Below are 14,064 nucleotides of genomic sequence, written 5' to 3'. Positions count from 1 at the left end.
AGACTTAGCCCTGTGCCATCCCTCAGAATGACTGGATGTGAATGCTCAAGTCTTTGGGGAGAAACTGACAGAAGCAATAGTAGTAATTCATTGAAACTTTCTCCAGGATTCTTGCTTAAGAGCTGGGCAGATCCAGCACCACTGTGACTGCCTGTCTTCTTGGTTTTATGATAAACAAGTATCATTTGTTTATTTTCATTTTTCTCTACCCATATGCAAACTTGAGTTCTCTCATTATGGTTTCAGGGAAAAGCAATGCAAAGCTTGGTGTTGCCAGGAATTTCATTTAGGACAGAATTTTGTGGTTTTACCAGACTTGTGAGCCCTCAGATTTTATTTTAACCCACAGCTCATAACCTCAAAATATCCCATCCCATGCAAATCAGGCTGTTTTTGGAATAAGGGAGTTCTCTAGAAATCTAAAAATCCTTTATCCTTCAGTTCTCCAATGTTCCTTCACTCAAGTTATAATTATCGTATTTATTACAGGAAAATCGTATTTAGTATGGGAAAATCATATATGATTTTCATTTCTTTCTCTCTCTCTCTGCCTTGCCAGCTGGGGTGGGAGTTCGTACAATATGGATTGGCATTTAAAACCAAGATAGAATCAAGAATGCAAAACCAGTAAAAATTTATGTTAGGGAATATAACACCCAACATATCACCTGGGACCGGTGTTGGAATTTACTCTGCATATTTAATCAGGAAACTATAGTTTATCCAAGCTTGTGTCAAGTATACAGTTTCAATATATGCTCCTTTGTTCCAGTTTAAGGAGTAAGGCAGGCCCTGGAAGGATTTGAGAAAGTTAGCAATTCTCTTAGTCATTTGAGTCTTAAGTCACAAAACCTTGTGGTACTTCCCACAGAGGGTGGGGAGATAAGGAAATGTTTCTCAAGTCAAGAACTGGACTTGAGGGGCCCACGGCACGCACTTTCTAGAAACAATGCAAGGAGGACTACACTCATCTTCTCACATACTGACACAGCTAGATATTTTCAGGAACACAGGGACAACTTCATGAAGGCATCTGTGGAGAAAGAATCATAAAAGCTTGCCATGGTCTAGTCTAGTTCCAGCATCTATCTCAATATGGGTCATGCTCAAATGAGAGGGGCACCTCCACTAGATACTTCATTTGAAAGAATCTAGAGATACTTGATCATTCACTACAAGTATTTGTCCTTCTTGAGATTTCAATACCTATGACAATGACTGACATAAAAAGTAGGCATTTGTGTATTGAATGATTTTCTCACTATCAAAATAATTATTGAATAAAGTGATGCCAAAAGTCTCCTTGGTCTCTCCCCTTGAAGTTACAGCAATTTGAGCAGCTTTAGCTTAACAAAGGATTCCCTACTCAACACACAAACACTTCTGAGAGATTTGCACATAGAAAAATTCAAAGGCGGGTGAGTGGGGACAAACTGGTGAGGAGGGAAAGGAGAAGAGCTAAGATGGTACCACAGATGCAACCTGGAGTTCACTGTAGATCTTAAAGTCACTGTCACTCTTTTCAGGTGGGAGGAGCCAATATGGAGAGCATTCCAGTGGGAGTGGGCAGTATACACTGTGGTTGAATCCAGTTACCTGGACAGTGATAAGCACAGAGGTTTGGCCAAGATTGGTACCTACCACCTCCAGACAGAAAAAAAAAAACAAAATAACAGAGCCTCATCCTCCCAGAGTTAACAGGAGACCCCAGAAGAAACTATATCAGTGAGTATCAGGTTGCAGAATACATCATTTGCAAACTTGAGAATTAGAGCCACAGAAACATTTCTACCCTGAGCAACAGGTGTGCACTGTGATTGATCCCAGGGATGGGTGGAGATACAGAGGTGAGGCTGCTAAGTTCTGCCAGTCACCATTGCTGGGAGAACAAAGGCACAAAGTTACAAGCCTGAGTCTCCCAGCTCACCCTGCCCTGACCCATTACACCTGCATTGCCAGCAGCTTCTGGTTGCAGGGGTTAGTGCTCAGATTTCACAGACTTGGAACCCCATTGCCCACCACATTCTCTTGCAGGGTTGGTGCCCTGAGACAAAGATGACCTGGTCACAGAGAAGACACCCACCTCCCCAAGGAACACAGGATATCTTCCATCACCCCACAGAGAGATGAAAAGCCAGAGTGGTGACAAGAGGAACTAAAAAACTTGAGCTTCAGTGCCCTCTACTGGAAAAGAAAAATTGCAACCTGTGCCAAGACAGAGAAGGACTCAATCAAATACTGTGAGTAACCAAAATAATGAGGCAACTCAGAAACAAAATGAAAAATCTCTAAAAAATAAACCTAAAGACATAGAAATATGTCATATAAAAGAGAAAATTCAAGATTGCAGTTCTGAAAAAAACTCAACAAGATATAAGAAAACATAGTCTGATTAATGAACTCTGACAAAATTCAATGAAACAAACAAATGAGTACTTTACTAAAGATATTAAAACTTTAAAAGAGAACCAAATAAGAATTCTGGAGATGAAGAACTGAATCAAAGAGATAAAGAATGAACTAGCTAGCTTAGGAAATAAAACTTATCAAACGGAGGAAAGAATTGGTGATATTGCGTATAAAAATCTAGGAATGATGCAAATGGAAGAACAGAGAGATCTGAGAGTAAAAAACAAATGAAATAACTCTATGAGAACTATCTGACTCCATCAGAATGAGTAATATAAGAATAATGGGTATACCAAAAAGAAAGGAGGGCAAGAAGGGAACAGAGAACCTATTCAAATAGGTGAAGAGAAGTTCCTTAATCTATGGAAAGATCTAGATCCTCAAATCCAAGAAGGAACCAAAACACCTAATGATATCAATCGAAAACAGGCATTCTCTAAGGCACATTATATTAAAACTGTCAAAAATTAATGACAAAGAAAGAATTCTTAAGGTAAGGAAAAGAAGAAAGTAAACTAGAAAATAAATCCCATTAGATTATTATTGGCTTTCTCAGCAGAAACCCCTAAAGCTAGGAGAGAGTAGAATCAAATGTTCAAGCTATTGAAAGAAATTACCAGCCAAGAGTAATATACCCAGCAAAGCTATTTTTTAGCTATGAAGGAGAAGTATTTTCCAGATGTACAGAAGCTGAGGGAATTTACCACCAGAAAATCTCCATTACAGGAATACTCAAGGAGGTAGTCCTATCTAAAACAAAGAACAACATATACAAAACAAAAAACAAAAGAAACAAAAATAAAATAATAAAAACTATGAATAAGAAATCTAACAGGCAGAAAGAAGCAAGATAACACAACCCTTTTTTAGAATAAAGCATTATACACTTAAATATCACATAAAGGTTAAAGGAGGTAAAAGCATTAAAAGAGAGAGAAAAAGACAATAGTTACCGCAATTTTGAAATGAACTCACAGTATAAATAGAGATAATTAGCAATAAAAGGGGAAGAGTAAAGGTCTAAATTTGTGAAGGGGAATGGAGATAAAATGCATTTTGCAAAGGGAAATGGTGATAAGCTGTATTCAGAAGAAAAAGGACTACTCTATATACACAATTTTCTTTCGCATAAACCTAATGGTAACTACACACACACATACACACAAAACAAAACAATGCTTAGGCCCATAACTTAATAAAAAAGGAAACCAAAACACAGGGAGAAAAATCAATGGAGACACAAAGCTACCAGAAAACAAAAGTTAAAAAAATGGCTATAAGAAATTATATTATTGTAATCCCCCTAAATGTAAGTGGACTGAACTTACCAATAAAAAGACACAGAGTAGCAGATTGGAAAAAAACACAAAACTTAACAATATGCTGCCTTCAGGAGACAAATCTGAGCTGCGAAGATAAATATAGGCTCAGAGTGAAAGAGTGGAAATAACAGCCGCCAAAAAAGACAGATGTAGCCACAGTTATATATCTGACAAAATATATTTCAAGATAAAAACTGCAACAAGAGACAAAGATGGATATTTTATAATGATAAAGGAGGCATTACATTAAGAAGACATAACATATCTCAGTATATATGCACCCAGTAAGTGAGCTCTGAAATATATAAAGCAACTACTGACAGAAGTAAAGGGAGGAACTAACAAAAACATAATCATAGGAGAGGATCTAAATAGCCTGTTGACAGCCATGGGTAGATCATCCAAATAGAAAGTCAGTGAAGAAATTTCAGCCTTAAATGAAACATTAGACCAAATGGACATAATTGACATGTACAGAGCCTTTCATCCTAGTACATCATATTATACATTTTCAAGGATAAGTTATATGTTGGGACACAAAACTAGCCTTAACAAATTCAAGGAGATTGAAATTATGCACAGCATGTCCTCTCACCACAATGTTTTGAAATTAGAAATCAACTGCAAAAAAGAGGAAGCCTCAAAAACCACAAATATCTGGCAATAAACAGCATGCTACTAAAACACAACTGGATCAAAGAAATAGAAAGAGAGATCAAAAGATGCATAGAGACAAATGAGAATGACAAAGAGTATATTACAACTTTTGGGGTGTGACAAAACAGGTATTTTACATCATTACAGACCTATCTCAAGAAACAAGAAAAATCCCAAATAAACAACCAAACATTATATCTTAAAGAACTAGAAGAACAAAAGGAGCCAAAATTCAGCAGGAAAAAAGGAAATAATACGTTATAGCAGGATTAAATGAAACAGCACAAAAAGACTGTACAAAGAGTAATGGAACAAAGAACTGGTTCTTTGAAAAGATTAATAAAATTGACAAACCTGGCTAAACTCACTAAGGCAAATAGAAAAAAGACTTGAATAAACAAAATAAGAAATGAAAGAGAAATTACCACAAACACCACAGAAAAGCAAAGGCTCAAACAAGAATACTATGAAAGACCATATGCCACATAATTCAACAACCTAGAAAAAATGGATAAGCTCCTAGAAATATATAACCTTCCTAGACTGAATCAGGAATAATTGGAAAATCTTAATAGACTGATCAACAGTGAGGAAATTGAAACCTCCCCAAAAAGTAAAAGTCCAGGACCAGATAATTTCACTAGTGAATTCTACTAAGCATTCAAAGAAGATTCAATCCCTATCCTTCTCAAACTCTTTCAAAAAAAATTATAGAAGAGACAATACTTCCCATCGTATTTTATGAGGCCAACATAACTGATGGAGTCAGTCATGCTCCCCAACTCAGATGGAGCCAGTTATGCTCTCCAACCCGGATGTCCAGACATGAGCAGCTTAGAGATAATAGTTAGAGACTCGCAAGTGCAGAGCACTTGCCATTACATAACAAATTATGTCATATTTTGGCAAGCAGCCAACTTTACCTATGCATAATATACAGGGAGGGCGGGACCCCCGCTGGAGTGAGTGAAAAAGCACAAACACAGAGTGGCCTGGTACCCAGAATAAAGGCATGTCAGATATCCCCTCAATTTCACATCTGTTCTTCCAGCTGCCCAAATCCAAATTGAATCTGCCAGGCCTCAGGCATCTGCAGAACAATAACAACACATACAACAACAACAACAACAAACCCAATAGATTACTATCTCTGATTAATACAGATGCAAAACCCTTCAATAAGTGATGCTGGAAAAATTGGAAATCTACATGCAAAATAATAAAACTAGATTACTGTTTGTCCCCATATACAAAAATTAACTCAAAAGAGATTAAAGACCTAACTATAAGACCTGAAACAATAAGTTACATAGAAGAAAGCGTTGCTACTAAACTTATGGACCTTGTTCTAGGAAGAATTTTATAAAGTATACCCCAAAGACAAGGGAAGTAAAAGCAAAAATAAATGAATGGGACTGTATAAAACTAAAAGGCTTGAGCACAGCAAAAGAAACCATCACTAAAACAAAAAGGCAACCAACCAAATGAGCGAGGATATTTGCAAACAGCTCTAACAAAGGATTAATATTCAAAATATGCAATGAACTCACACAACTCAACAACAACAAAAAAATCTAATTTAAAAAATGGGCAGAGGATCTGAACAGATATTTCTTCCAAGAAGACATACAGATGTCCAACACATGCTCAACTTCACTAACTATTAGGGAAATGCAAATCAAAACCACAATGCAACACCACCTCACACCTGTTAAAATGGCTATTATCAACAAGACTAGTGTTGGAGAGGTTATGGAGAAAAAGGAACCCTCATTCACTGATGGTAGAAATGTAAACTGGTACAGCCACTATGGAAAATAGTATGGAGCATCCTCAAAAAATTAAGAATAGAGTTAACATATGACCGAGCAACCCCTCTTCTGTGTGTCTACACAAAAATTTTTGAATAATGTTCATTGCAACATTATTCAAGGTTGGCCAAGACGCGGAAACAACCCAAGTGGCCTTTGATAAATGATTGGATAAAGAAGATGTGGTACACATCTACAGTGGAATACCAATCAGCCGTAAGAAAATACAAAATACTACTATTTGCAACAACATGGATGGATCTTGAGAATATCATGTTAAGTCAAGCAAGTCAGACAGAAAATGTCAAGAACAATATGATTTCACTTACATGTAGATAAAAGAAACAAATAAACAAACAAGAAAAACAAACTAATAAAACCTCATAGACACAGACAGACACCAGTTTGGTGGTTACCAGAGGGAAGGGGAGTTGCAAGAGTAGAAAGGGGTCAAGGGGGTCAAATATATGGTGACAGAAGGAGATTTCACTTCAGGAGGTAAACACACAATGCAATGTACACACCATATGTCACAGAATTGTACACTTGAAACCTACATAATTTTATTAACCATTGTCACCCTGATACATTTAATAAATAGCAATCATTTTAAAGTGTTATAATTTCTTAAATTCTTGGCAGTAATCAAACTAATTACTGAGACTCTAAGAGGCAATGCAGTTTTTAGTATATGATGTATTTGATAGAGCTCTGCAAGTGCCATGGGATATTTGAAAATATTTAGGAAGATTCCCCCACCTTTGCTTTTTCTTTGTACCCTTTGCTCTTCTATCAATTAATTAGCTAGTACATTATTTATTTATTACTTATTAAAATATAATTAATGATATTTTAATCTCTTCAGTATGATTTTTAAAAAGGAGAATTTGATAAATACCACAAAACTTTCTGTCTTACACCAAAATCATAAAGATTTCTAGAGCTGGAAAAAAGAGGGAAGTAAAACAGAAGTAACATGTAGATAAATAATGGGAGTTCTTTTGAAAAGGCAGATAGATAGCACCTCTTCTGAGTGAACTCAGGTCGTCACACAGACACTTCAGATATGTGTGGGGAATTGGAGTACAAGAGGAACTGTATTCTCTTCCCCAAGGATACATGGGGACTTCGATATTGTGTAATAGAAACTACTGTTTAACATGTCTAATCAGAAGAGTCTGTGCATTAGTTGGGATACATTAGCCTGTGGTAAGAAATAAACTTAATATAGTAATGGCTAGCCAAAAACCGAAGTTTGTTTTTTGATCAATATCATTCAGTGGGTGTTCCAGATTATGACTGTCGAGAACATCCTTCAGCAAGCAAGGTCTTTCCAGCTTGTACAGCTTCTATCTCAGTAGCCACTAGGGTTGCATTTGTTGTATTATGACAACAGAGGAAGAAGATTATAGAGGAGCACGTATGGAAGGTTTGGGGCCATGTTGGAAGTGGCCCATATTGCATTAGTTAAAACTCCATTACATGGCCACACTTCCCAGTAAGGGAGGTTTGAACACTGGCCCAGGAAGAAGACAAAATGAATTGAAGTGGACAAAATTTACAGCTCAATTTATGATAACACAGACTTTTCTTACACCCCAAGCTAGTACCTGAGAAGGAAAAATATCTCCCAGAACAAAGAAGAGCAAGGAAGTAATGAAAGATAGAGTTTCTCACCCTGTAGGTCTCGGTGACTTGTGTGATGAGGAGCAAGAGAATGATCCTACATATCCTAAAAGAACATGGGATGTAATCCAGAGTGTTAGTGAAGGAGCCTTTTGGATGGGAGGGACAAATAACTTTTTGGACAAAAATCCATGGACTACAATAAATTGTGGATTTCTCAGCTGATCTCAGGAAGATGTCAGCATGTACTGATTATAACAGAAAGGCCACGTGCCCAGCAACTCCCACACATCCCAGAATTTGAAGCAGTGATATGACAAATGGGTATTTAATGGGTATAAACTGTTTGTGATCAGACTGCTAGAAAGCATGTCATAGAAAATAAACTGAACGATAGAAAAATAAAATTGCATTTTGTGCACACCAGAATTTTATACTGTGTTTTGTAACTACTAGCATAATCCTTATTTAACTCATATTGCAAAAGAAATTAAGAATATGTTAAATTTTCTGTGAATATATTAGGTCTCTCAAATACTTTCATTGACTTCTGAAAAATTTACCTGGGATAAATAGCCCTGAAAATTTATATAAAGTAGTCATTTACTTTAAAGAACATTCTTTATTGCATAATGGATTAGAGTGTATGTTATCATGTTCTTCTCAGGTTCAATTCTTAGGCCTACTATGGAAAACTCTGACTGGGCAAGTTATTATATCTTTTTGTGTTCTTGTTTCTTTTTTTCATCTGTAAAATGGCTATGTTGAAGTACCAACTCTTAGGATTGTCCTGAGAACTGACACTATATTGACAGCACAGTGCCTAGTGGAGAAGACGTATCTTGTAAATATTACTTATAATTATTTGTACTTTGGAGATACATGTGAGCTCTAGCTATTGCCTGGACTGTTCTTATTAGAACCTCCCACTCCAACCTCAGGCTTCCTTTCTATTGAAATCACTTCTATTCATCTAAGCTCATACACCCATACCACATATTACCTTCTTTTCAAGATGACAACCATTCTCTCATGTCTACTGATAAAACACTTTCTACCTGTTTTATTGAGAATAATGATGCTAATGAAGTAAGAATTGCAAATATTTTTTTTTGTTTCAGTCACTGCAATTTTTAACTATGTTAACATGAATCTTCAAACTTCCCAATACTCTTTCCAAGTGTGTTTTATTGTTTGCATTTATGGATAAGAAAATGGAAACTCTGAGAAGATAAGTGAACTTGTCCAGAATTATATTGCTGATAAAAAAAATGAATCTAGAATCAAAATTTAGTTTTTTTGGTTTTTATTTATCATATTACTTTGTTATTAGTTCTTACTTGTATGTCTCCTTCATTAAACTTTTAAGTGTCTTGAAATTAGGAGGATTATTACTCATCTTTGAATCCCTAATGCCTAAGTGGAAAAAGATGAAACCATGGAACTTATTTATGTAGTGTATATTATCTCAAAGAACTTTATGTCAATTATGTTTCTGCATGTGTACATATGTGAATGCTGGTCAGGAGAAAGAGTATCAATAGACTGGTGTAGCTCCTATTAAATTGTTTTGGTTATATGACCATTAGTTACAATAAAAACTAAGCCTTTGATTTTTTTCATGCCTCATCATCTTAATTTATAAAATAGAACCTGGGAATTGACAAAGAATAAGACTACTAGTCAATATCTGCCATGTAAGTGTCAACATTCCAGCATAAGAAAGGGAGAACCTTGATGACTGGATATAATCTTATAGAGCAAAACAGAATGACAGACTTTATGTAAACTTTGTTTTTTACTTATTATTGGGTAACATGGTAAGTGTGTGTTTAACATTATAAAAAATTGCCAACCATTTCTGCAAAATTCTACAATGTTACACATTATCAGCCATGCTTTAGGCTACCATTGTTTTATATACTTGTCAACACTTGGTATTGTCTGCCTTTAAAATTTTTTACCTATTTTATAGATTAAGTATTTATTAAAAATCTTGCTTTTTACAATATATTTTTTTATTACTGAGTTGTAAGAGTTATCAATCCATTTAGGATGCAGATATGCAAATTGCCAGATATGTAAATCCAGATATTTTCTCCTAGACTGTGGCTTGCACTTTCATTTTTATAAAGATATGATGTGAGTATTCAGAATAGTTTGTCTTAAACTGATACCTAGCTGTTTCAGCACTCTTGTTGAAAAGACTATCTTTCTTTATTGAATTATCTTGGTATCTTTTTTGAAAATCAATTAATCTGTCATATATATGTGGGTCTATTTATAAACTTTCTAGTTCATTACATTGATCTATTTATCTGTTCTTTTCTCAATACAATGCTGTCTTAATTTCTGTAACTTTCTAGTAAGTTCTGAAATCAGAAGTCTTTAAAAGTGTTTTTTAAATTGTTTTGGCTACTCAATGTCCTTCGTATTTTAATATGAATTTTAGAATCTTTTCAATTTCTACCTCTCGCTCTAAGTTGTCTTTGGTTTTATTTGGGATTATGTTGGATCTATACATCAATTTGTGGAGAACTGACATTTTAGCAGAATTTATTCTTCTAGCCCACAAGTATATCCCTCTGTTAATTTAGGACATTTTTTAATTTCTCACATTAATGTTCTATTAAGATTCAATGTTTAGGCTTTGTTCATATGGTGTTAAATTATTTCTGCAATTGTTTTTTTTTTTTGTGTGTGTGTGTGTTAAATATTTCATAGTGTATTATCATTTAAGTTAATGTGACAAGAGATTTATTTTCCTAAAATAAAAGTGCTGCTTATGAGTGCTTAATTCTGACTCTTATAGTATATTTAAAAATATTTAGCTTGTCTCTATTTTTATGTACTGCATGGTAAATAAATTCTCCCAGGCTCTTCTGTCTTTCCAAGAAACTTATGCATACAGTATAGTTTGATTTTGTTGGCCTTTTAATTTGTGTGAACACATCAATTAAGTAGTATATTGGTTTCTGTTTACTCATTAGCCTGTATAAGGAACATAATATCATTAGAACTTACATGTCAAGAAATGTGGACACCAAGACTAGAAGGAAATATTGGTGCCTGTGTAATTAGTGAGTTTTAGATTATTATCAAAATGATAAAGCAATTAACAAATAAAACCATTTAAAAATATTTTAGAGAACTTACAGGGCCTCTGTTGTTGAAAAACTGATGTTAATGATGGAGCAATATATTATTCATACGAGATAGTTAATCCTTCCTTGCACTGATCTGATTCTGAAATATATGAAATGCTTGACCTTATTTATGTGGTATGACTTATATTATGAAAATCACTCAGAAATTAGAAAACTACAGAAAAAATAATAATACTTTGCAATTTTCTTTTTATCACACTTCTGCAGCATTTTTTTTTTGCCATAAAATTTATTTGAGCTAAATGAATTTGAATAACTGCCCTGCCATATGTTTAAGAAAATCGCTTATGTGTCACTGTTTTCTGACTTGTAAAGTGGGTAAGTAGTGGAAAAAATGCTTTAGCTAATTTTTACAAGTTAATTTTTGTTAAGAAATAGAAAAGATGCTTTAGTTAATTTTGGTCAGAAGTAATAATGATTTTGCTTTTATATATCCACAAATGGATAAAGTATAAGATTTCACATATATTTTTTATAATAATTATTTCAATTATTTTGAAGTCTTTTTAAAGTTAATGGCATATTATAAAAATCTCACATATATAAGCTCTGCTTTTTATATCTCACACTTTGATACTGTATGGAACATTTTCCCAGGTATTATTTAACTCAATTGAGGAAGATTGCATGGGTAGACTTCTGAAGACTTTTCTTCCTTTCATATAGAGTTAACATTGATTGGAAATAAGGACTTCAGAGTAGTATCGATGATGTAGTGTAAGCTGAAACAGTACTCAGTTAACCATGGCATAAATTCAATTATAATTGTCTTATAGTATAAAGTGTGATTAAGCAGAAATTAAGTTATAATTTCAGTTTATATAATTACTGTAGTAAAATATATATATTATGATGTTTCAATTAAGTACAGTGATTTTTTTTTTGGTCTGGGTTTTTGTATCTGAATTCTCTGTTATATTTTCTACTTCATATAAAAGTGGTTTTTCTCCTCCTCCCTTTAAACTCCCATTACATACTTTTTCATGCAATATCCACATAATTTTATTTTCTATGAAACAGCAAACAGCTCAGCAAGGAAAAAAGTACAATATCAGCCTTTAGCGGGTGTGGGAAAACTAGCAGGTACTTCCCTTTCAGCTCTGCTTTCATTTCAAGTCACTTAAACTCTTCCTAAAAACCATTTTACATCAATATGCCCATATAATGTGAACCCCATCCATACTGGAAATGCTAAAGCCATATGTAGTTAGGAGAACAAAATTCATTAAGTAGTGAGAAGAAAAAAAACAAAATGATGTTCTGATATAATAATTATTATATTCAGAATGAATGACCAATAATTAAGTGGCAGTTTGTAGTCTTTAATCAAGAAAAGAGGTAGATATGTAATTTGAAAATACTGGTGTTGCATTTCCAAGCTTCCTCAGATATTGTTCTTAACTCCTACTGACCTGAAATATTCCATGTTGGAATTTCCAGCACATGTAAAGATACATATGTATTATAAGCTTCTGATTTGCTAGATTCATTAAAAATCTGAGTTTGAAAAATGACAAAGAAAATTACCTAAAAATAACTAGTAGATATTATCAAGTAAAAAGTAGTTGCTACAGTTTTAGTGGCATCTATTTAAAAGCCTTTTCTCATTTGTTTAACAGAATTTTCAACACATTATTGTAAACTTTAAATATTAGAAACAGCATAAAATATGTCCTGTATGCCTTTTCTGAAATTTCAATCATTAAGTTTTCTCTTTCTAGAATCATTTGAAGGGAGCACAAGCCACAGGGTTCTGATTCACTTTAATGTACGGTATTATCATAATCTTGGTTTTAGAGGTTATTTGATAACCAAGAACCAATGTCCTTCAATAAGCTCTTTTAATTTTAATTTTTTAAATTTTTTTGTAATTTGTTTCCCTGTTGAGTAAAACCTTATAACTCCTGTGACTAAAGGACATTTACCTTAAGACTTAAAAATTATTTGGTTCCTATTCAAACCTAGAGAAGGAAATAATGAGGTCAGACCTTATTCTGTTATTTACTTGATAATTATAATAACACATCCAATTAACTCAACCTTTATTTAGATTTTAAAGTAATCTTGGAAATATTCCTTTTTTCAAAAAGTCTTCACAGTCACTTTTTGTGGGGTGTGATTATGGCCATTTCGTGATAAAGACATGAAAACCTTGACTTGCGGTGGTCACAGAGTCATGATTAGTTTTAAAGTATCCTGGTCCTCTGTTTATCAACTCCCTTCTTCTCACAAGACTTCACTGCCAAGTCCGACCTCCACTCATTTTTGTTGCGTGGATTCCTTTTCATGTCCCTGAGTAAGCAAGGATAATGCAGCTCTCTGTGTTTTTGCAGCTGAGGGAAGTGGATTGAAGGGGTCACCAGGGTCGAGATGACAGAGAAACTTAGCGCTTTGCTCCCCGGGATGCTGCTCAGCTCTTTCGGTCCTGCCGCCTTTGAAAACATACTTCTTGTAAGTAACTCCTTCCATTCCAAGTGCTCAAACGTGGCTTAATCTTGGGGAGTTTAAGAAACAGAAAAGGATCATTAACTTCGTCAGAGTAGTTTGCAAAGGGTGATAAGAGAAACGATATTCATTAATTTGTCTCTTAGCAGTATTCAGGATGTGGTGATAGGCAATGAAATGATTACAAGTAATTAATAAGTACCTATGCAGATGAGAAAGATAACTAATTGATGGGTGGGTGATTAGTATTTACCCCATTTTCCATTGCCTGAACTATTGATAAGAATGATTTCTTTATAAATATAATGGAAGAGTGTATAAAATTCCCCCATAATCACTTTCAACCTCAAAACTATATTGTTGGAAAAGTGTATTTCTGAAACTAATAAAAATTAGAACATGTTCACAGAACTGACTTATTAGAACCAACATTACAAAAACACACAAAGGAAATGTGTTATTCTGAAACTAAAGTTTAGGCTAAGTGTAAACTGGGAACCATCAAAGTAAAAAATGTTACCTTAACCAAATATGAGTCATTTCACGTAATTTTGTCTGTTGCCTCTCAGACTGGGTAGCAATTTAGAAAGCAACACTTTTGTCCCAGGGAATTTCTCTTCTGGAAAT

This window comes from Furipterus horrens, unplaced genomic scaffold (assembly GCF_987537825.1).
Source record: "Furipterus horrens unplaced genomic scaffold, mFurHor1.1.pri manual_scaffold_1, whole genome shotgun sequence".
Lineage (NCBI taxonomy): Eukaryota > Metazoa > Chordata > Mammalia > Chiroptera > Furipteridae > Furipterus > Furipterus horrens.
The sequence above is the reverse complement of the archived record's forward strand: the minus strand, read 5'-3'. Positions refer to the sequence as shown.